The sequence below is a fragment of the Sminthopsis crassicaudata genome, chromosome 1 (genome assembly GCF_048593235.1).
Source record: "Sminthopsis crassicaudata isolate SCR6 chromosome 1, ASM4859323v1, whole genome shotgun sequence".
NCBI lineage: Eukaryota > Metazoa > Chordata > Mammalia > Dasyuromorphia > Dasyuridae > Sminthopsis > Sminthopsis crassicaudata.
The window spans coordinates 55,246,234-55,268,541 of NC_133617.1; the positions used below are offsets into that span (position 1 = coordinate 55,246,234).

The 22,308-nt window shown below is 35.5% G+C and overlaps 1 protein-coding gene and 1 pseudogene across 6 annotated transcripts in view; both read right to left on the minus strand.

Moving 5' to 3' along the window:
* The window catches only part of GNG7 (G protein subunit gamma 7), a 375,778-nt gene that overhangs the window by 150,179 nt on the left and 203,291 nt on the right, over positions 1–22,308 (minus strand). The gene's annotated exons all lie outside the window — the stretch shown is intronic.
* The window catches only part of LOC141563339 (ribonuclease H1 pseudogene), a 108,079-nt pseudogene continuing 86,151 nt past the window's right edge, over positions 381–22,308 (minus strand).

Sequence of the window (22,308 nt, forward strand, 5' to 3'; positions counted from 1 at the left end):
AAATCCTTTTTTTTTTAGTCATCACGTAACTCTTTTAACCTATGTAGCCTTTGTTAAAAATTATTTTATTTGCTTTAATCAGTCAAAAATCTGCCTTCTCGTCCTCCTACTCCCAGCTTCCCTGCCTCCCCTCCTGTGAGAATATAAGAAAAATAAAACCCCTTACAAAATGTATAGTCAATTAAAACAAAATTATCTCATTGGCCATGTCCAAAAAAAAATCTCACCTGCATTCTGAGCTCCTAACCTTTCTATCAGTTGTGGCGTAGCATGTTTCATTATAACTTTTTATTTTACAAGATATATGCATGGGCAATTTTTCAAGCACTGACAACTGCAAAACACCTTTTATTCCAACTTTTCCCTTCCTTTCCCCCATCCCCTCCCCCAGATGGCAGATAGACCAATACATGTTAAAGTATATGTTAAATACTACACACACACACACACACACACACACACACACCCATACAGTTATTTTGATGCACAAGAAGAATCAGACTTTGAAATGATGTACAATTAACCTGGGAAGGAAATCAAAAATGCACCGGACCAAAATAGAGGGATTAGGAATTCTATGTAGTGGTTCATAGTCATCTCCTAGAGTTCTTTTGCTGGGTGTAGCTGGTTCAATTCATTACTGTTCTATTGGAACTGATTTGTTTCATCTCATTGTTGAAAAGGGCCACATCCATCAGATTTGATCATCATATAGTATTGTTGTTGAAGTATATAATGATCTCCTGGTACTGCTCATTTCTCTCAGCATCAGTTCATGTAAGTCTGTCCAGGGCTGAAATCCTCCTGCTGGTCATTTCTTACAGAACAATAATATTTCATAACATTCATATACTACAGTTTATTCAGCCATTCTCCAGTTGATGGGCATCCACCTCAGTTTCCAGTTTCTGTCTACTACAAAGAGGGCTGCCACAAACATTCTTGCACATAGTAGCATGTTTCATTATTAGTCCCTTTGGAATCCTGATTGGTCATTATTCTGATAAGAGTTCAGCACAATAGTATTACATCATATTTATGCACTTTAACTTGTTCATCCACTCTCTAATGATCAAATGAGATAACAATTTGTAAAATGCTTAACGCAGTGGCTGGCACAAAATAAGTGCTATATAAATGCTTATTCTTTTCCTCTTTCCTTCCTAATGTATGAGAACTCCCTCAGATAGATCCCCATTCTTTGCTATCTCAAAAAGAGCTATAAATATTTTTGTATATATTTACAATGTGTTTTGCTTAGGACTAATCTCTCCTTTAATATAATCTTCCTCTAATATCCCTTTCCCCATTGCTCTCCCTTTTCCCTCATTTGAGTGAAATTAATTTCTATATGTGACTATTCTTTTTTGACCAGTTTAGATGAGAATGAAGTTTGTTAGTCACTCCCATCCATACCTACCTTCTTCCATTTCCATTTCTATTCATACACTGATTATATGAGATAATTTTTCCTAATCTTTTTCCTCCCCACCCTGCTCCCCCACCCCAATGTATTCCTCTTCTCCTCTTTATTTTCTTTTTAGGATCAATACTATATCACAGAATCATTCCCAGGACTTGTGTAACTGGACTCTCTCCTTAACTCCCCGATGATAGGGTTCAGAGGACACATAGGCATCATCTCTCCATTTGAATATATGTAGTTTAATTCTTGTTGAATCCCTTTTAATTCCTTATTCATATTTACCTTTTTATGTTTTTCCTCCCTCTTGTATTTGAACTTCTCTTCAACTCTGTTCTTTTCATCAGGAATGTCTGGAAGTCCTCTCTTTCATTCAAGATCCATCATCTCCCTCTCCACAGCATTATACTTAGTTTTTGATGCATAAATTATTCTTTACTGTAAGCCCATAACCTTTACTTTCTGCAATATTGTATTCCAAATTCTCTGCTCTCTGATAGTATTGACTGTAGTTCTTAGTTACTTGAATTCTTTCTGACTGCTTAATAGTATTTTTTTTTTTTTTGACTAAAATTTTCCTGGGAGTTTTCATTTTGGGGTTTCTTTCAGGAGGTGACCAGTACATTCTTTTTTATTTTCACTTTGCTCTCTAGTTCTAAGAAGTCTGGATTTTATTTTGTTTTTAAGATTTCTTGAACTATGATGTTTCTTGTTTTGGTCATGGTGATTAGATAATTCATTGCTTTAAGATATCTCATACTTTTTTTTTTATATTTTTAGTCTTTTGACTATATTTGAATATTTGTCTCATGCAGTTATTGGCTTCTATCTGGTCCATTATAATGTTTAGGGAAGTTGTTATTTGTACAAGATTTTGTACCTTTTGTGCCAAGCTGTTAATTCTCTTTTTAATTCTTTTTTCTATAGCGCTCATATCTTTCCCATTTCTTCCCTCTAGAGCTCTCATTTTTTTTATATAAACAGTAAAACTCTTTTCCTAGTTCTTAGTTCATTTCTTCTAGGAAGTTTAGTTGAATTTTTGCCCAAGCTGTGGTTTACTTTGAGGCTTTGTTTATAGATATTTTGGAATTATTCTCTTCTAAGTCTGTATCTTGAGGCTATCTGGCCACCTCAATTTCTCTCTATAGTGGGTTTCTTTTGTTTGCATATTCTTCCAGTCTACTTCCATGTCCCTACATGTTTTGTTCCTGACCCAACTCTGTCTGCAGATTCTTTTCCTGATCTGGGCTAGACAAATGACTTCCTTTTGAAAAGAAAAAAAAATTCCTATCAGGATTGAATCCAGTGCATTATCTAGATCTATTTGGAAGAGTTTTGTGAAAGAGAGCTTGGATGTATTACTTCTTACAACTATGCTAACATGGCTCTGTCCCTGCTCTGTAGTTTTTTTTTTTTTTGTTTGTTTGTTTGATTTTAATGTTGATGTTTTACTTTACTTTTTAAGACAACAAAAGGATATATTATGAAGAAGAATATGTCATTATAAAGGCCTTACTGGATTTTTGTGGATTTACTATATTTATTTCTAATATTTAAAATACAACTATAAACTAAATCATAAGGGGTATCACACATTCCTTGATTCCTTGATGCCTGTGCAGCATTTTCACATGAGTAGTCAAAGGTTTTATTTGTGCAGACTTGTTTCTTAGGGTTTATTTATGCCTATCTGATAATATATATCTTCTGCTACAGTCTACAATACCCACACAATGTCATATAAGTGGTTCTAGGTTGCTAAAAGTAATTCTACCAGTCTTATGATCTTTATAGGTCCCTCCCAAGCTGGAAAGTCATGAACTTTGTAGGTATGTGTGTCATCCAAAGACCAATCAAGCTAAATTCAGAGAAACCAGGCTGGACACCTGCTGGTAAATGTTTCTGTCAAAACAAAAAAACTTCAAACCCTAACAAAGAATCAAGGCAGGTAGAGCTTGCAATCTTTTTTTGAGAGAATGCTCAGACTGATGAAATTATAGATCATTTGAAGTATCATTTTCATTTCTATTCTAGCTACAAAGCAACCTTTTTTAAAAAACAAAGAAATCTAGTAAGTTACCTTAACTTTTAAATTAAAAAATGATTTCATTTCAAAAGATGTCAGCTACATCTACTGTATGCTGAAATCCCAAACAATTCTCAAAGATAAATATGCTAGTCAGGGTAAAGTGAAGGATAGTTTAACATACTGAATCATAATTCAACAGAAAACAAGATGGTCTTTCTAACCAAACAAGAATGTTCCCAAGTCCACAGGCTTCATATCTTATATGAATTTTCATGCAAATTATGACCAAAGAGCCCTTGATTTGCTCTTTAATTAGATTAAATTATAAAAATTCTTACACTGATTCTTGTGGGTTCGATTTTTTTTTTAACTCCTTCTCTTGCTAATCTACAGCTTCTTCATTACCTGCAAACCCTGAATAACCAGAATGTGCACGCATTTTATGTCTAGGCTTTGAATAAACGTATCAAGCTTAACAAAGACTTCCTTATTAATTACATCTTTTCCTGTGCTTCTTTTACAGCCATTTTTCTTCCAGTCTTAATCCAACTTGTTCTACCATTTATAGTAAACATAGAATCTATGTAAAGAACCAACTTACTGATGTTTTGGTTCTTGGCTTGTTCAACTGCTTTACAGGCAGCATGTACTTCTGCTCTTCAGTTTGTCTGTCACCACATTTAGAGGATGACCTGGTCCCCCAATAAACACCAATGCCAACTCGTACTTCCCTCCTCTCATTACTGGAGCAGCAACCATCTGTGTAAACTATAATTGCATCTCCCATATAAGAAAATATATTTTTGCTAAGTGAAGATACTGAGTCTGTAATTTGTTTTATAAGCTTTGAGCAAGGCTCTTCCTCTTCATCTGATGATTCACAGGATCTCTTGTTTGACTTCATTTTGAGGTATTGTGTGTTACGTTCCTTTTTCTGCTCTGTTGAATGGTCAGGGCTTGCAGTATTTTGGGCAAAAGCCCAAGCTTCATCTTTAGTAGCAAACTTCTTGAACCTGGCAGCAGAAAATAGGTTCACTTGTGTTTGACATTTACTCCAGGTGGGGAACACAGTGATCTCGTAGCCCCTCCTCATGGCGTAGAACATACTGATGCTCATAAAGTGGGAGCCATAGCAGCTGAAGGCACCTGCGACAACTCTAGGAACAGTGGCCCAGCGCCTCAGCATAGCCTACTCTGTGGCACAGTGGTTGCAGGGAGTCTGCTTCCCACACTCAGGGCAGGAGAGGATATGGGGCCAGAGCTTCCATGGTAGTTGTCTCTATATATGAAACAAAAGCTGATAACATTTCTTCAGTAATGAAGTTCAATCCAGAGGATTAGAATCCAGGGTTTATAAAAAGTGAGTAATATACTTATGGGAGAAATATGGATTAGTTTGACTAATACTTGACTAGGAGTTTGGAGGTTTGACTTCTAGACCTGGCTCTACCTGGAACTGGCTATGAATCCTTTAGCTTTCCAAGTTTCAGTTTTTTCCTTTATAAAATGATCGAGTTTAGAAGATGATCTGTGAGGTGTCTTTTAGTTCTGACATCCATAAGACCCCTTCCAGCACTGAGACTCAAAGAGACTTGCACTTCACTAAGACACCTGGCTTTCAGCAATAAGAAAATAGTGTGTCTGCTCTGTCCTGTTCAGACTATATATGGAGAATTATCATGAGTTCTTTGTTTACAGATATCAATAAGAATTTATCAGCATCCAGGAGGGCAACTGGGAGCATAAAAAGCATTGTGCCCATGCCACATGAGGATCATTTGAAAAAAACAAACTGGGATTGCTTATTTTTTTGTTACCTTTGGTTTTCACTATCACTTTAATTTCCAAATGTATCTCTTTCCCTTATGTTACCCAAAGAACCATTCCCTATAATAAAAAAGAAAAAGAAAACCCATACACAGTTAGCAATACTAATCAAAGCATCAATTTGGATCCTGACTCTGTTATCCATTGTGTTAAGAATTCCTTCTGACTTGGTGTCATCATAAATTTAATGAACATACTATCCTCCTATACTTTGATATAACTTATGGACAAGAATGTTAAAAAGCAGAGGGCAGAATAAATTCCTGGAATACTTCCCATACTTCAATAGAGATCTTTCTCAAACAAATAATATTAAACCCTTAACAACTACTTTATTTCCCAACAGATGCACTACTTTTGGTAGTGTGTCTTCTTTTGATTTCTCTAAAATATCATCATTCTCTAAGAACCTCATCTTTAGGAAATCTCATGATCCTGAAGATCAAATCAGCCTTGGGACTTACATTCCATCAATATCCTTATTTTATTTTATTTTATTTTTTTAATTTTATAATTATAAATTTTTTGACAGTATATATATGTATATGAGTAATTTTTAATAACATTATCCCTTGTATTCATTTTTCCAAATTATCCCCTCCCTCCCTCTACTCCCTCCCCCAGACGACAGGCAATCCCATACAGTTTACATGTATTACAGTATAACCTAGATACAATATATGTGTGTAAATCCAATTTTCTTGTTGCACGTTAAGTATTAGATTCCGAAGGTATAAGTAACCTGGGTAGATAGACAGTAGTGCTAACAATTTACATTCACTTCCCAGTGTTCCTTCTCCGGGTGTAGTTGTTTCTGTCCATCATTGATCAGCTGGAAGTGAGTTAGATCTTCTCTATGTTGAAGATATCCACTTCCATCAGAATACGTCCTCATACAGCATTGTTGTTGAAGTGTACAGCGATCTTCTGGTTCTGTTCATTTCACTCAGCATCAGTTCATGTAAGTCTCTCCAACCCTTTCTGAATTCATCCTGTTGGTCATTTCCAGACTCCAGGCTTGGCAAGTATTTTAACCATGGTACCACCTAGCCAACTAGCACATGCTAGGGACTCATAAATGTTTATCTTACTGACTGAACTATTCTTTGGGTCCAGTCATCCAATTAGTTTTGAAGCCAACTGATTATATTATCATGTCTAATCCATATCTCTTCATCTTCTGTACAAGAACAGTATGGGATACTATATTGAAAGCTCTGCTAAAATCTAGGTAAACTATATTTGCATCATTTCTCTCATTTATTAGTTTAGTGATCCTGTCAAAAAGAAAATAAGATTAGTCTGGCACAATATGTTCTTGATGAAGCTGCCATGCTTCCCTATCTGGATGGTCACCAAATATCTTTCTTTCATGGTTCACTCTGGGATGTTCCCAGTAATGAAAGTCAAGCTCACTAGCGTTTTTCTTTTCTTTTCTTTTCTTTTTTTCTCCCTTCTTCCTGCTTTCCTTCCTTCCTTCCTTTCTTTTTCCTTTCCTGTCTCTGTCTTTCTTTCTGTCTCTATGTCCCTATCTGTGACTCTTCTCCTTTCAGAATATTTGCCTCTCTCTAATCTCATGTACTACTTCTGTTTTTCATAATTTTTCAGAATCTTTAACATGGCTCAGCCATCACATATGCTGGTTCTTTCAGGTCCTGAGGATATGATTCACCTGAGCCAGGTGACTTGAGTTCATCCAGAGCAACCAGGTGCTTACTTCTATTACTTTACTTATCTTAGGACTTATCCTAAGTTCCTGTGAGTAAATTTTGCTCTGTCTTTTCTAGTGCAAAGGATGTATTTTAAAGAATTGTGCACATAGATACTGCTTAATAAATGCTTGTTGACTGACAAAATAAGCATAGACAAAATAAGCCTTGGAAATGTCAAGTCCTAACCAAACAGTAGTTCAAAACCTTTTCTGATTCTCTGTTTCAGTCAATCAAGAAGTATTGTGTAAGCACTTACTTTGTGGCAGGTACTCTGCTACGTACTAAGGCCACAAGTACAAAACATGAAACAATCTCTATTAATAGGAGAGACAAGAACAAAAAAAATAGAATAGATATAAAATTAGTAAACACAAAAATATGCCAAGTAGTTAAATACAAGGCATTTTGGGAAGAAGGTTACTAGCAACTGGAGGACTAAGAAAGACTTCATGCAGAAGATGGTGATGAAAGAGAGGCTTTGATATGTAAAAAGGCATGTTTGTAGGCATGGGGGGCAACCAGAACAAAAGAAGGAAGATAGGCAATGTTGTGAGATATGAATTCATTACAAAGTGAGGACAACCAGGTGACATAGAAGATAGAGTATTAGACTTGTAATTAAGAAGATCTGAGTTCAAATCCACCTTCAGATACTTATTAACTATGTGATGCTGGATTTTACCTCATCTGCTTCATTTTCTTCAGCACCTAGGGCTGTATGGGGGTTAAATTAGATAGCAAATGTCTAGCACTTTGAAAACTTTAAAGTGTTATATACTAATTATTATTATTGTTATCATTAATGTACAGTGAAGCTGGAAAGATAGATTGGGGCTAGGTTGTATAGGGATTTCAAAAATTAAACAAAGGAGTTTCCATTTTTATCCTAGAGGCTACCAGAATTGATAAAGTAGGGAAATTATATGATTAGATAGATGCTGAAAGAAAATGACTTTGGCAAGAATGTGTACAATGGATTGGAGAGGTAAGATTTAAAGCAGGAAAACAATTATGAGACTAGTGTACTTTAACCAAAAATACCATTTTTGTTGTGCTTTGCTTCCCTTGTCAGTCTTTGCTCAGTATTTTTCAGTTTGGCCTACTTTACTTTGCATCAGCTCCTGTATCTTCCCATGCTTCTTTGAATTTTCCATAGTCAGTATTTGTTACATTCATGCATCTTTATTTGTCATTTTCCAAAGAATGTGACACTATGTTTTTGGAACTAAGGATGTTTAGGATGGAGAAGAGTAAAGAAAAATATGAAACAGCAATATTATATAATGATCAACTGTGAATGGCCTGACTATTCTCAGCAGTATAATAATCCAAGACAATTCTGAAAGACTCATGATGAAAAATGCTACCCAGTTCCAGAGAAAGAACTGATAGAGAGTCTGAGTGCAGATCAAAGCATACTTTTTAGATTTTTCTTGGGATATTTTGTCTGTGTTTTCTTTCACAACATGACTAATCTGGAAATATGTTTTGCGTGACTACACATGTATAACCTATACTAAATTGCTTATCTTCTCAGTAAGAGAGGAAAGGGAAGGGGGAAAAAATCTGGAAATAATTTTTTAAATTTTATATGTATTTTACATGTACATTTTAACATGTATATTCATTTTTTGTATATTTCCATAGAGTCAAAAGTTTTAAGATGTTAAATTGTTTTTGCATGTAATTGGGGGAAACAAAATATTAAGAAAGAGAGAAAAATGTGATGATTGTTTTCAAGGGATATGTGGAAGAGGTTTTAAATGTATTCTGTTTGGTCCAGAGGACAGAACAGGGAACAGTGGGTAGAGACAAATTTGAATTTGATGTCAGAAATAACATCCTAAGAATAAGAGCTGTCCATAAATGAAATAGAAATGTCACCAACCTTTCTTCACTGGAATTCTTCAAGCAGAGGCCCTATGACTACTTGGGGATATCATGATTAGAACTGCTTGAGAATATCACTTGGACTTGAACTGAACTCTTCCACTCTGAAATCTGTGATTCTAGGTTCCTGAGTAACACTGGCATAGCACTTTATGGCTCTTCATTCATTATCTGATTTGATGCTTGCAATAATTCTGTAAGTAGACAGACAGGAATAGTAAACCCTTTTATTTATATCTTAGAAAAGAGTTTAAAGAAAAATGTTAATAGGAAGAACCTAGACCACAATGGATTCCCAGTCAATTAACATCAAAACAAAGGTATTCTTATACCTTAGAATCTGACTTTTTACGGAAAGAAGAACTTTGGTAATTCTCACCCTTCTGGAATGGACAAGAGAATGGTAATCCTATTGAAACCTGAAAATGACCAGAAACCATGGAACCTGAGTGGCTCATTCTACCACTTCCCTCATCTCACACCTCATGTTTCCCAAGAGGATTCGCTGCTTGTGCTGGTAAACAAGCTGATGGGTACAGTGTAACAGTGTGGGAAGGTAGCAAAGTCCTATCCAAATGGCCAGCTGAGGAACAGAATTCTTTCACCTAAATAGCTGAACAACTTCTGGAGAAGCAACCTCTTAGAAGCTTTGGTCCTACCTATTCTCTCTTAGAATATCTTTCTATAGTCAAACTAGGAATGAAAAATTATTCTTCCCTCCCTCCCCCAGGAGTGTTCTCATTTGATAAACAAAGCCATCTAAACTGTTGGGGAAAGAGGACAGCAGTCTAGCAGAAATTAGGCTTAGAACAACACCTCAAGATAAACTCCAAATGAATACATGACCAAGATATAAAGTCATATCACAAACAAATTAGAGGAACAAAGAAGAAATTCTTTTTCAGACTATGGATGGGAGAAGAGTTCATGAATCACAGAAGAAAAAATGGACAATTTTGATCAAATATAATTTAATAGGTTTTTCACATACAAATCCAATGCAGCTAAGATTAGCAGAGAAATAGTTAACTGGGGAATTTCCAAAATATTTAAAGAAAAGATACAAATTTACAAGAATTAATGTTATTTTCTGGTTTTTAAATTGTCAGAGGCTATGAGCAAGTAATTCTCAGATGACCTATATTAAATACCAGATGACCATATTAAAAAAAATACTCCAAGTCACTAATAATTAAAGAAATGCAAATTAAAACTACTCCATTTCTTTCTGGGCCCCATTCTTACCATTTCCAAGCAACTTTTTCACTCTAGAAGCTGCCTTCAACACCATGCTCCAATAGCCTTCTCAGCCTGGAAGATCCTTCACCTCCACAATCTTTCCCTGTGACCAGTTGTTTCCTTCTGGAACCTCCATTTTAATGAAGAACTCATGAATCGGCCATGTTTACTTTCTAAGGCCCAATTCCTGATTCTCTGGATTTTTGTCTCCATGATGCTTTCCTTTCCCCTATCTTTGAGCTTCCTTTTATGTATTGTTTTCCTCCATTAGAATGTAAGCTCCTTGAGAAAAAAAAAAAAGACTACCTTTTTACTTCTATTTGTATCTTTAGCACTTAGCTAGATTTACTTAGCCTATACATAATAACACTTAATAAATGCTTATTGATATTGACTTGACTCTGAGATTCTACCTAATACCCCTTATGTTGGAAAAATTGACAAGAAAAAAAAAACAAATCTTATAGAGGTTGAGGTAAAACAGACAAATTAAAGCAGTGCTAGTAGAGTTGTGGCCATAGAGATATGGCCAGTCTAGAAAGGAATTTGGAACTATTCCCTTAATATTACTAAACTGTGCATTCTCTTTGACCTTACAAAACTATTACAAGGCCTATACCTCAAAGATATCAAAAAAAGAAAAAAAAAAGAGGAAGTCCTTTATGTACAAAGCCAGTTATAACAATTCTTTTATGTTACCAAAAAACTGGAAAATTATGGGGTGACCAACTGGGTTGAACACAATTGGGCTGGAATGATTATTGTACTATAAGAAACTATCAAGAGAACAGTTTCACATAAACTTAAGACTTTTATAAATCCATACAAAGTGAGAACCAAGAGAACAATTTCTATTAAAACAACAACACTATAAAAATGAACAACTATGAAAGACTTGAGAACTATGATCAACACAATGACCAACTATTAATTCCGGAGAACCAATGAAGAAGAATGTTACCCACCTCCTGACAGAGAAATAATGGACTGAATATATAGAATGAGATATATTTTTGGACATCATCAGTGTGGGAATTTTCTTTTGACTAAACATTTTTATCACAAGGTATTTTCTCCCTCACTATGTGGGAGAGGAAAGGAGTAGAAGGGAGAGAAAAAAATGCTTAACTGGAAAAAAAATTTAATTAAAAAATAATAGTGAAAGCAGTTATGTAAAAAATTGTAATCAGAAAGGTAAATGAAATAGTTGTGTTAATTTGTTCTGAGTATAAAGATGCCCTGAATTTAATAACCTATAATATATTTAAATGTGACAATCATTAAAAAACAAAACCATCTCTTACTCATTGGATTGAATATTCTGTCCCTTCACATACTTATCTCCTACTGAAGTTCTTTCATAAACCCAACTCAGGTAGCACTTTCTTTGTGAAACTTTCTTTGATTTCTCCTTCCCCATTTCCAAACTAAAAATGAGTTCTCTTTCCACATAGTACTTTTCTTTGGCCATTCCTTTTATCTCATTTTCTCTAGTACAACAGTTATTTATATGTTATTTTCCCCTATTAAATTGTAAACTCCCAGACAGCAAAGTCTATTTCATCTCTATTTTTGTAATCCCAGAATTAAGCATGGTGCCCTACATGAAGTTAAATTATTAATAAAGTGTACTGAGTTGTTCAATTCAATAAAACGCATCACAAGTGAAACATGTTTCTGTCAAGAAGATCTTTAAGAAACTCTAAATCATTAATTAGGATTATAGATTAGGATCATCATAGATCCTAAATAGAATAGGATTAGGATCATAGATCTTAAATTAAATAGGATCATAGATTAAATGTTGGAAATTACCCTTAGCAATCATTATCCTGACCCTAAGCAAAATTCCCTCTAAATTTTTCCATAAAAGGGGGCCATTCAGCTTCTGCTCAACACTTCCAGTGACAAAGAATTCATTCTATGATAAAGGTGACCCTTTTCATTTTCAGATAGTTCTAATTGTCAGAAGTTTCTATTCATAATAAATCAAATTTTGCCACTTGCAATTGCCACTTTCCAGTTATTCCTAGTTCTGTCCACCAAGGCCAAGCAGAATAAATCTAATCCATCTGTCACATGATAGTACTTCAATATTTAATTAAAGAGGGCAAATCATATTCTCTTAAGTTTTTCCTTATCCAAACTAAACATTCCCAGGCCCTTTAGTCTAGTCATGCCTTTGAATATTCCTTCCTATTCTGGTTGCTCTCAAGTCTGTTAATGTCCCTCTTAAAATTCCCTTACCATACCAGGATATAAGATAACATACTGTGAACTCTTGGACACTCCACTCCTTATTAAGGCTTCCTATACTCTGTTTCATGGCAAGCAGCATCCTTAATAGTGGACCTGACAGTTCTAGATAACAACAGCCTCTGATCTGACAGCTGGGCACAGTTGAAAGAGAGGATAGCACTTGGATCGGATAGAATTTTGGCCAAATAACATTATAATTGAATATAGAGGGCATGAAAATTATGGCATGGTTTCTGGCCACATATGTATTCCAGCTATCTCTCACCTTGTCTCTCTCAATACTATCTTTCCTCATACACTTAAGTTGTTAAGCACCTATCCTCCTTGTCATCATTTTCCACTATCTTGTCATAATTTTCCACTATCTTCTCCTTTAATCTCTGATGACAAGACAAGGAAACTCTTCTTACCAAGACCTCTGTTGAATTGGAATCCCATCCCCACCTGTCCTATCTAGAGGAATAGCCCCACAATAATCTCTTTTTAATCTCCCTGTCAGTTTTCTCCATCTTTTAAAACAAAAAACCTTCAGTAGGTCCTATTATCCTATGAAGCTATCATCCTATATTCCTTCTCCCTTTCTTACTTCAACTCCATGAAAAAGCTGTTTACACTTGTTGCTTCCAACACTCTGCAATCTAATTTATCAACCTTATCATTTAACGGAAACTGCTTCCTTCAAAGTTAACAATCTTTTCTTGACCTCCCTACAGCATGTGAGACTGTTGATCATTCTCTCTTTCTGGATACTCTTCCCTCTTTGGGTTTTGGTGACATTGCTCTTGCTTCTCCTATCTATATGACTGCATACCCTCTTCTCGACTCCCTTTCTTTCCCTCTCCCCCTTCCCTTTGTCTCTGTCTCTCTTCTCATCCATATTACATCCCTTAACTGGCATATCCAAGGTATTACCTTAAGCTCTCTCTTTTTCTTTCTATATTCTTTCACTTAATGAGTTTACCATCTCCGAGAGGTTAAATGATCATCACATAGATGACTCTCAGGTTTTTAAACTAAACCCTAGTCTTGATAGCTACAATACTATTACCTTGTTGGACATTTTCAACTGCATGTTCTACAGGCACCTCAAGATCAATACCTTCCGATATAGACTTTATCTTTTTCCCCAAATTCACTCCTCTTTGGAACATCATTATTTCTGTTTAAGGTACCACCATCTTTCCAGCCAAAGGCTCAAAACCTTAGTTTCATCCTCAATTCTTCACCCTCCTTCACCCCCTATATCCAATCAGCTGTCAGATTTGGATAATTCTACTTCTACAACATTTTTCTCATTGGTTTGCTTCTCTCCACTCATACAACTATCATTCTAGCTCTGGTCTCTACCACCTTTTATTTTGAGTATTTCAATAGCCTCTTAACTGGTTTCTTTGCCTCAAATCTTTCCCTACATCAAATCCACGTCTTAAGTAATTTTTCTAAAATGTGGGTATAATCTAAACAATAAATCCCAGTGAGTGTCAATTGCCATATAAAATTTTTTACAATCTGACCATAATCTTACCTTACTGGCCTTATTATACATTAGTTCCCTTCATGCACTCTATGATTTAGCCAAAGTAGCCTTAGTGTTCTTCACATACACACTCAAAATACTCTACCTCCTATCTCTGTGTCTTTTCATTGCCTTCCCCCCAAACTTGTCTTCCTTTAAGTCTCAGCTTAAATGACACCTGTCTGATACTGACACTCCTAACAGCTAAAGCCTTTCACCCCAAGGTTGTTTCCCATCTGATTTTTGCTTTGCAAACTTTAAAACACTATAAAATAACTATCGTTTTTAGTATTAGTCAGCACTGCCTGGCACTGTCAATATTTTGTTGATTGATAAAAGGAAAAAAAAACCATAAGAAAAGCCTTAAAAACATTTATTGCTACAGCTACTTTTCAAAAAATTTACAGTTATATAATTGAAGAAAGTAGAGAGAGAAATATGTTTGATACCAGCTAGAGATAATTATATGAGAAATAAGAAAGAAAATTGTTGGCTTCAAAGGTGTAGTAGGTTTTTCAAAAAAATCACTTCCCCTTTCTGGGTTTTAGTTTCCCCAGTTATATGCTAAGAGTTTTGTCAGACTAAATGATCTGAAAGGGCTTCCCAGCTCTGACATTCTATAATCTTGGTACCTCCCAGCACCAACTTCCTATGGTGTCAAGTCCTTTCCAATTTTGATAATTCTATTTAAAATCCTTTATTTCCCCTTTTACTGGAACAGAAAAGGACACATTCTACACTAGGTTTTCTATGCCCAATTCTTAGAGAAATTATGGTCCAAGAACAAGGTATACAATGTGAGCTTCTCTGTTCAAAGCATTCTGTTCTACCCCTGCTGGTTCTTACAAGACAAAAGAGGCATAGCATTCAGTTAAAACTCCTCCCATGCTTGTTCTCCCTTCTGTACTCAAACATCTTCTCTGCCAGCTGACACAGACATCTGACCACTAACAAAGGCAGAGGGTTGTGCTGCAAAAACTACTATTCTTCAGCAGGGAATTAGGGCAGAAATACTCTAAAAGTTACAGTGAGTTGAATTAGTCACTCCATGACAAGCATCCAGTATCTCTGTGTGAATCATACAGAAGAGTCCTTAGCTCTCTGCATGCATTCTGTCTGTAGCATCTGCAACTGACTGCTTCAGTTAAGTAGGCAAGAGTGACTCTCTGATGGCCTTCTTTGGTAGCAGCCTGAGTTCCTTACATAGGGCTCAGCAGGATGTTGTTAGAAACAGAAAATATGAGAAGGGGAGTGGAATTGTAAAAGAGGAGAAGAGGAGGATAGAAAGGAGTAAGTTTACAGAAATTATAGCAGTCTCTCCAAAACCTGGAGGAGCTTTTCTGATTTGGGAAATGTCAGAAAATATGGAACAATATGTATGTATTCCTCATAATCAAGAGTCAGAAAATCATACTCCCAATGCATTTATAAATAACAAATAGAAGTTGAATGTTAGAGCACTGAGAATCATAGAATGGTAGAGCTGAATTCAGAACACTGAATGTACAATGTTCAGTGTTAAAGATTTTAGAGACAGAAAGTCTGTCAGATAAAAGTTGCTACAAATACATCTGATTCAAGGAGAAATTTAAAATACCAGTATTTTCACTTTTTGAAATGGTGATGTCCTGTATTAAGTCATTTTCAAAGAAAGCTTTCAAAGCAAATTCTATTGAGTCTATTGATTTTGATTATTTAAAACAAATCAGGTATACTTTTTGGGGAAGGAGGGAGCCCTCTAACCTATTGAGCAGAAATTTTTAGGCAAGAAAGATATTATAGTAATACCCAAACCCAGAATGTATTATCAAAAAGGCAGGAATTTCCCAACAATGTCACAATTCAATAGCACTTTCAGAACCTTGGGATCTCCCTTTAAGCTCATGCCTCCTCTCCCTTGCTTTCCCACACCAAATGCCACTCAACCAGAATTTCACCTGGGGATCCCCTAACTCTACATTCAAATGCTATGAACTTTTCTCTTTCTCACTTTTGTCTAATAGAGTCAACCTGTATTACCATATAATGTCACAAGGGAAGCCATCTAGAATGTGCTTATTGTCATTTAGCCTGAAGAATCTTTAAGTTTGAGCCTTTGCGTTCTATAAAACAAGTCTGTGATACACTTTATTAACCTGTAAGCAAAACAAATCTCCTTACCAGTGCAAATTTGATCCTGATCAACAAAGTAGCAATTTTAAACTGTAAAATGTGAGCAATGTTTTTAGCAATAAATGAGTAATACTTTGGATCAAGATTGAATCAACTATTCTTGTATACAGAACATAGGAAGCATTTTGCATTTTGTGGAAATGAGAGAGGTTATACTAGTAGTGAAGTGAAGATTAGTACTAAGGATGCCTGAAAGGAAACCAAAACCTTCTAGTGTGTATTGAAGCTTATAAACAACAAAAAGGGAACCAAGTCATTTCTATGCTTTGGCTTTAGTTTCTGTAGCTATAAAATGAAAAGGTTGAACCAAATTCCCTCTAAGTTTCTTCTTGCTTCACAATTCTATGTTCTATATTTTTAAGAGCCTTTTCAACTAAAATACTCTATGTTCTAGGATCTTGGTAGGTTCTTTTCTTTTCTATGACCTCTGACAGTTTATGACAGGATTTCCCAATTTGAAGTATATATACTTTCACAGGGTACAAAAAGTTTATCAAGGGAGTTTGAAGAATATTGGGAAAAGAAAGAAAGGAAGGGGGAGGGAAACAGGAAGAAAGGGAAGGGTAGTAACTCAAGATGAGTGCAAAAAGAAGAATGGCACAATCTTACCAAACTATTATTAGAAGTACTCAAGTTCAGAATTAATTCTGAATGTGTTGAGGCCTGAAATGATTATGATATATGACAAAAAGAGTTTGTTGCTGCTGCTGGTGGTTAGTGTACTTTTTATTTTTATTTTTTTGCTAGGTTGAGGCAAGAGAAAAATCAAAGAGAAAGTAAGGATCATGGCTCTGGAATGGGGGGGGGGAAGAGAAATAATGATTACAAATGACAGAGGGAAGGAATTATGATTCATCCTTTCTTTTGCTTCTGTTTTCTCTACTAAAGAAAACAAGCTTCATATTCAATCTTTCTCCCTTTACTGTAAATTCCTTTGAGGCAAGAATTGTCATTTTTCATCTGTGTATCACCAATGCCAAATACAAAGCCTTGCAATATCTATTTGTTTTGGTTCAGCCTTTTGACTTCATTGGTGTGGAGACTACCAGGTTCAGTTTGGTAATTCTGCCAGTTTTAGGAAATTGCCTGGGCCATCACTTGTGCAAGGACACACAGGTAGATTTCAGAATCAGAACATCAATTCAGATCTTCCTGATCTCAGGCATCCTTCATGAATGCTGGTAAATTAAATTTAATTAAAATCTTCAGAATGAAAAGAAGAAAATAGTTAAGGATCAAAAGAAACTGAGGGTAAGCAAGGAGATCCAGAGAGTGTAACTAGGACAATCTAAAGATTCAAATGACCTCACCAAAACAAACTACATCCTGGGTTACTGAAGGAAGTGATAGTTTAATTCCCGAGCAATTAATTGTCATTAATTTCTGAAAAATCATAAGGATGGAAGAGGTTCTATAATTCTAGAAATAGACAAGTATTTCCATTTTCAAAAATGGAGGAGAGGCTCTCCAAACAATAGAATAGAGAGCCTAACTTCAATTCCCGGTAAAAATTTTATTTTTTTTATATAGATTTTTATTTATAAGATATATGCATGGATAATTTTTCATCATTGACCCTTGTAAAACCTTCTGTTCCAACTTTTCCTCTCCTTCCCCCCATCCCCTCCCCTAGATGGCAGGTAGACCCATATATGTTAAATATGTTAAAGTATATGTTAAATACAATATATGTATACATATCCATGTAGTTATTTTGCTGAACAAGAAAAATCGGACTTAGACATAAGGTAAAAATAACCTGAGAAGGAAACTGGTAAAATTTAAAAATGTATTATCAGATAGTTTGTAACCATGTAGAAAGGGAAAACAATTACAAACAACTGACTCCACCAAGAAATCATGCCAGATCAAACCACTTTCTTCTCTCTGTGTCTCTCTCTGACAATGTTACTAAACCCAGATGTACTATAACTGAATTTCAGCAAAGCATGTGATGAATTTTATATGCTATTCTAGGGAACAAAATCAAGACATGTAGACTACATGTTATACACATTCTGAGATAATAAATTATTGGAATTGATTCTTATAAACTTAGGAGGTCAAAAGTGGCTCTATCCTGGGCGATGATTTGTTCAACATTTTTATCAATAACTTGAATCAAGACTTATGAAAAATTTATCAATCTGACCCACAGATGGCCCAACTTGCTTTAAAGTTTGCAAAGCACATTCCTTGCAACAGGATTGTGAGGCAGGTACTTAAAGTATTATACTCATTTTATAGATAAGAAAACTGAGACTTAAAAAGGGTAAAACTAATGAATGCCAGAATCAGGCACTTATTTGAAAGATAATTTTCTAGTTTAACAGTCTTTTCAAAATACTTCATATGATCGGGGCAAGCTAGAACTTTTGAGATTCAATTGCAAAAATTGTCATCTTACACACTTGGATTTTTAAAAAGTCAATTGCAAAAATTACCTATACATTTGTATATGTAAAGCTTTTTGTAAAGGTAAAGCTCTAGAAATTAAGAGGGATGTCTACTAACTGAAGAACATCTTAATGCATTATGATATTTTACTGCAATGGAATACTATTATGTTATAAAAAATAATGAAAAGGATAGTTTCAAAGAAACCTGTTTGTACAAGTTTGTACAAACAGGTGCAAAATTGAATGAGAACAATCAGGATTGCAATATAACACAATATAAAAACTACAAAAGACTTATGAACTCTGATCAATATGACTAACCATCATTGCCAATCTATATTCTGATTTCCAAGTACTAATGAAGAATGTTACCTCTTGAGAGATATGCATAATGAAACCCATTTTTGGACATGTACAATGTAAGAATATTTTGCTTAACTATGCAGATTTATTGCAAGGATTTTGGTTGGCTTTTCCCCTCAGGGTGGAAAGTATGAGAAAGAAGACAAATGCTGTCAATCAAATTTTTTTAATAAAATAAAAAAAACCCACTTTAATATATATAGGCAACAGGTCACACAAAAAGGAGCATGGGATTTCAATAGACTACAAGCTCAATGAGTTAATAGTATGACACAATTGCATGCAATAAAGTAAACATGCTCATAGGCTAACAGAAGTATAGAGTGGAGAAGAAAGTTGTTGTGGTTGTTGTTGTGGTTGTGGTGGTGATGGTGGTAGTTGTGGTTTTGCTGAAGCAATTGGGGTTAAGTATGACCCTTGCCCAGGGTCACACAACTAGGAATGTTAAGTGTCTGAGGCCAGATTTGAACTCAGATTCTCCTGACTTCAGGGCTGGTGCTCTATCCACTGTGCCACCTAGCTGCCCCAAAAAGAAAGGTTTTAAATGAGAGAATCAACTATTATAACCCCTTTTAGCCCTCTACTTTAAGGAAGAACACATCTCTATTGAATCAGTTAATCAATCAGAGATAACGAAATGTTTATGAATCTGGCTTGGACATCTGAATCCAACTAGCTGCAACAAAAAATCTGTTCAGATTGGGTGACTTGCATTAGGCATATAAACAAATGCTAAATTAAGGATGAAAATTTCTATCCATGCTTCTTAGAAAAAATTCCTTGTGGGGAGGATAGGTGCCCCAGCCTTAGTCTCTGTAGGTACTATTATTATAACCATTTTATAGATGAGGGAACTGAGGCTGAGAAATTAGGTGATTTATTCAGGGTCACACAATGAGCATCTGTAGCAGTATTTAAACTCAGATTTTCTTAATTCCAAAACTGCTGTTTATCTACTATGACACCTGGGTACCTGGGAAGGTAATGAGTTCCTTATCATTAATAATCTTCGAATTCTAAGATATGGATATATAAGGGATCTAGCCTAATTTCCTCATTTTACAAATGAGAGAATTAAAGACTAATGATGAAGTGACTTATCCAAGGTTATACAGTTAGTAATGAAATTCATATTTGAACATAGATACTCTGATCTCAATTTCAGTGTATCTGCCCCCTTTCTGTACTTTAATTCTTTCATGTATAAAATAGGGAGGAGAATGATTCTTTTGTCTATATCCTTCTGATTATGTGAAGAAAGGTCTTTTCTAAGCCTAAAGTGTGCTAGAAATAAAGGCTTTTTGTTACTATCATTATTACTATTTTTAATTTTTTTATTATAGCTTTTTATTTACAAGATAAATGCATGAATAATTTTTCAGCATTGACAATTGCAAAACCTTTTGTTCCAATTTTTCCCCTCCTTCCCCCTCTCCCCCAGATGGCAGGTAGACAAATACATGCTAAATATGTTAAAGTATATGTTAAATACAATATATGTATACATGTCCATACAGTTATTTTGCTGCACAAGAAGGATCGGACTTTGAAGTAACGTACAATTAATCTGTGAAGGAAATCAAAAATGCAGGAAGACAAAAATAGAGGAATTGGGAATTCTATGTAGTGGTTCATACTCATTTCCCAGAGTTCTTTTGCTGGGTGTAGCTGGTTCTATTCATTATTGAACAAATGGCTGATTTGGTTCATCTTATTGTTGAAAAGAGCCACGTCCATCAGAACTGATCATCATACAGTATTGTTGTTGAAGTGTATAATGATTTCCTGGTTCTGCTCATTTCACTAAGCATCAGTTCATATAAGTCTCTCCAGGCCTTTCTGAAATCATCCTGTTGGTAATTTCTTATAGAATAATATTATATTCTATAACACTCATATACCATAACTTATTCAGCCATTCTCCAATTGATGGGCATCCACCCAGTTTCCAGTTTCTGGCCACTACAAAAAGGGCTGCCACAAACATTCTTGCACATATGGGTCCCTTTCCCTTCTTTAAGATTTCTTTGGGATATAAGCCCAGTAGTAACTCTGCTAGATCAAAGAACACGCACAGTTTGACTATCATTATTATTAGTGAAAGAAATGGGAGCTAATTAGGGCAGAGAACTTGAAGAGACACATATTTAGTGTGGCTAATTAGATGAAGGGACTTCATGTGGAAGAGAGATTAGAATTATTTTGTTTGGCCCCAGAAAGCAAATTTTGGAGCAGTGAGGATAAGCTAAATTGGGGGAAATTTCAGCTCAACATAAGGAACTTCCTAACAATGAGGAGTATTCCATGCTTTTTCCATCACTGAAGGGCTTGAAATGGAGATCAGGTGACCAACTGTTAGCAATTCTGTAGAAGGCATTCCTTCTGATGTTCCTTTCTTCTCCAAGAATTCTATTCTATTATTGTATTTGTTTGTATTTTATGGGAAACATTATGCAGAATACCCGAGACAGAGCCACAAGGGAAAGGTGAAATAAGTATATGTTCTGAAGAGGAAAAAAAGTAAAAAGATGCACAGCCACACATACTTGTATTAACAAACAGAAATAATGGATTTGTGACTTAAAAGATCTCTGGCTCACTCTGTTCTGGGGCTATTCTTCAACTAAATCTGGCAAAGAACTATAGACTATTTAAAGAGAAAAACAGAGTGATAACCTATGAATCAGCATCAGCCAGCTAAAACTGACTACTACCGTGTTTCCCCGATAATAAGACCTATCCCGAAAATAAGCCCTCCCCTTACTGTGTAAGATTCCTCTAAAATAAGCCCTCCCCCGAAAATAAGCCCTATTGAGATTGCTACTGTAGTGAAGGTGATCCCCTGCGCTACACACTACATTATGGTACCCTCTGTATGCACCGTCGTCCCCGTTCCTCCCCCCCCTCCACATGAAGCACATGCCGCGCTCTGAGCTGCATCCAATCAGAGCTGCAGCAGTGATATTGCTGGACATGACAGATTGGGTCCACTTCTTCTGAAGGAAATGGAGGCGCAAGACATCCAGGACTGAATTCAGGGTACGGACACTTATGATGATGTTGTTGAAGAAGATGATACGATCATTATTGAATAAAGGTACATTTTTTTATTCACATTTACCTGTTTATTAAAATTGCTGTCAATGTTCATTAAAATAAGCCCTCCCCTGAAAATAAGCCCTCTGGTGTTTTTCTGTCCAAAAAAAAAAATAAGACAGTGTCTTATTATCGGGGAAACACGGTAGCAGGAAGTACAAAGAGGCTCATACACATGAAGCCTCAGTGTTGGATTCTGGTGATTAAGGAGTTATGGTTCCTGAATCCTAGACCAGGGCCCAGATGAACAAGTCTCTTTACCCACTGTGCTTTCTAGCATGATAATGGATTAAAAACTATGTTCACATGGTTTGATAGGTAGATTATATATATTGAACAATCTTCTCCGAACTCTCCAAACTCCTACTCCCACTAACAAGTCA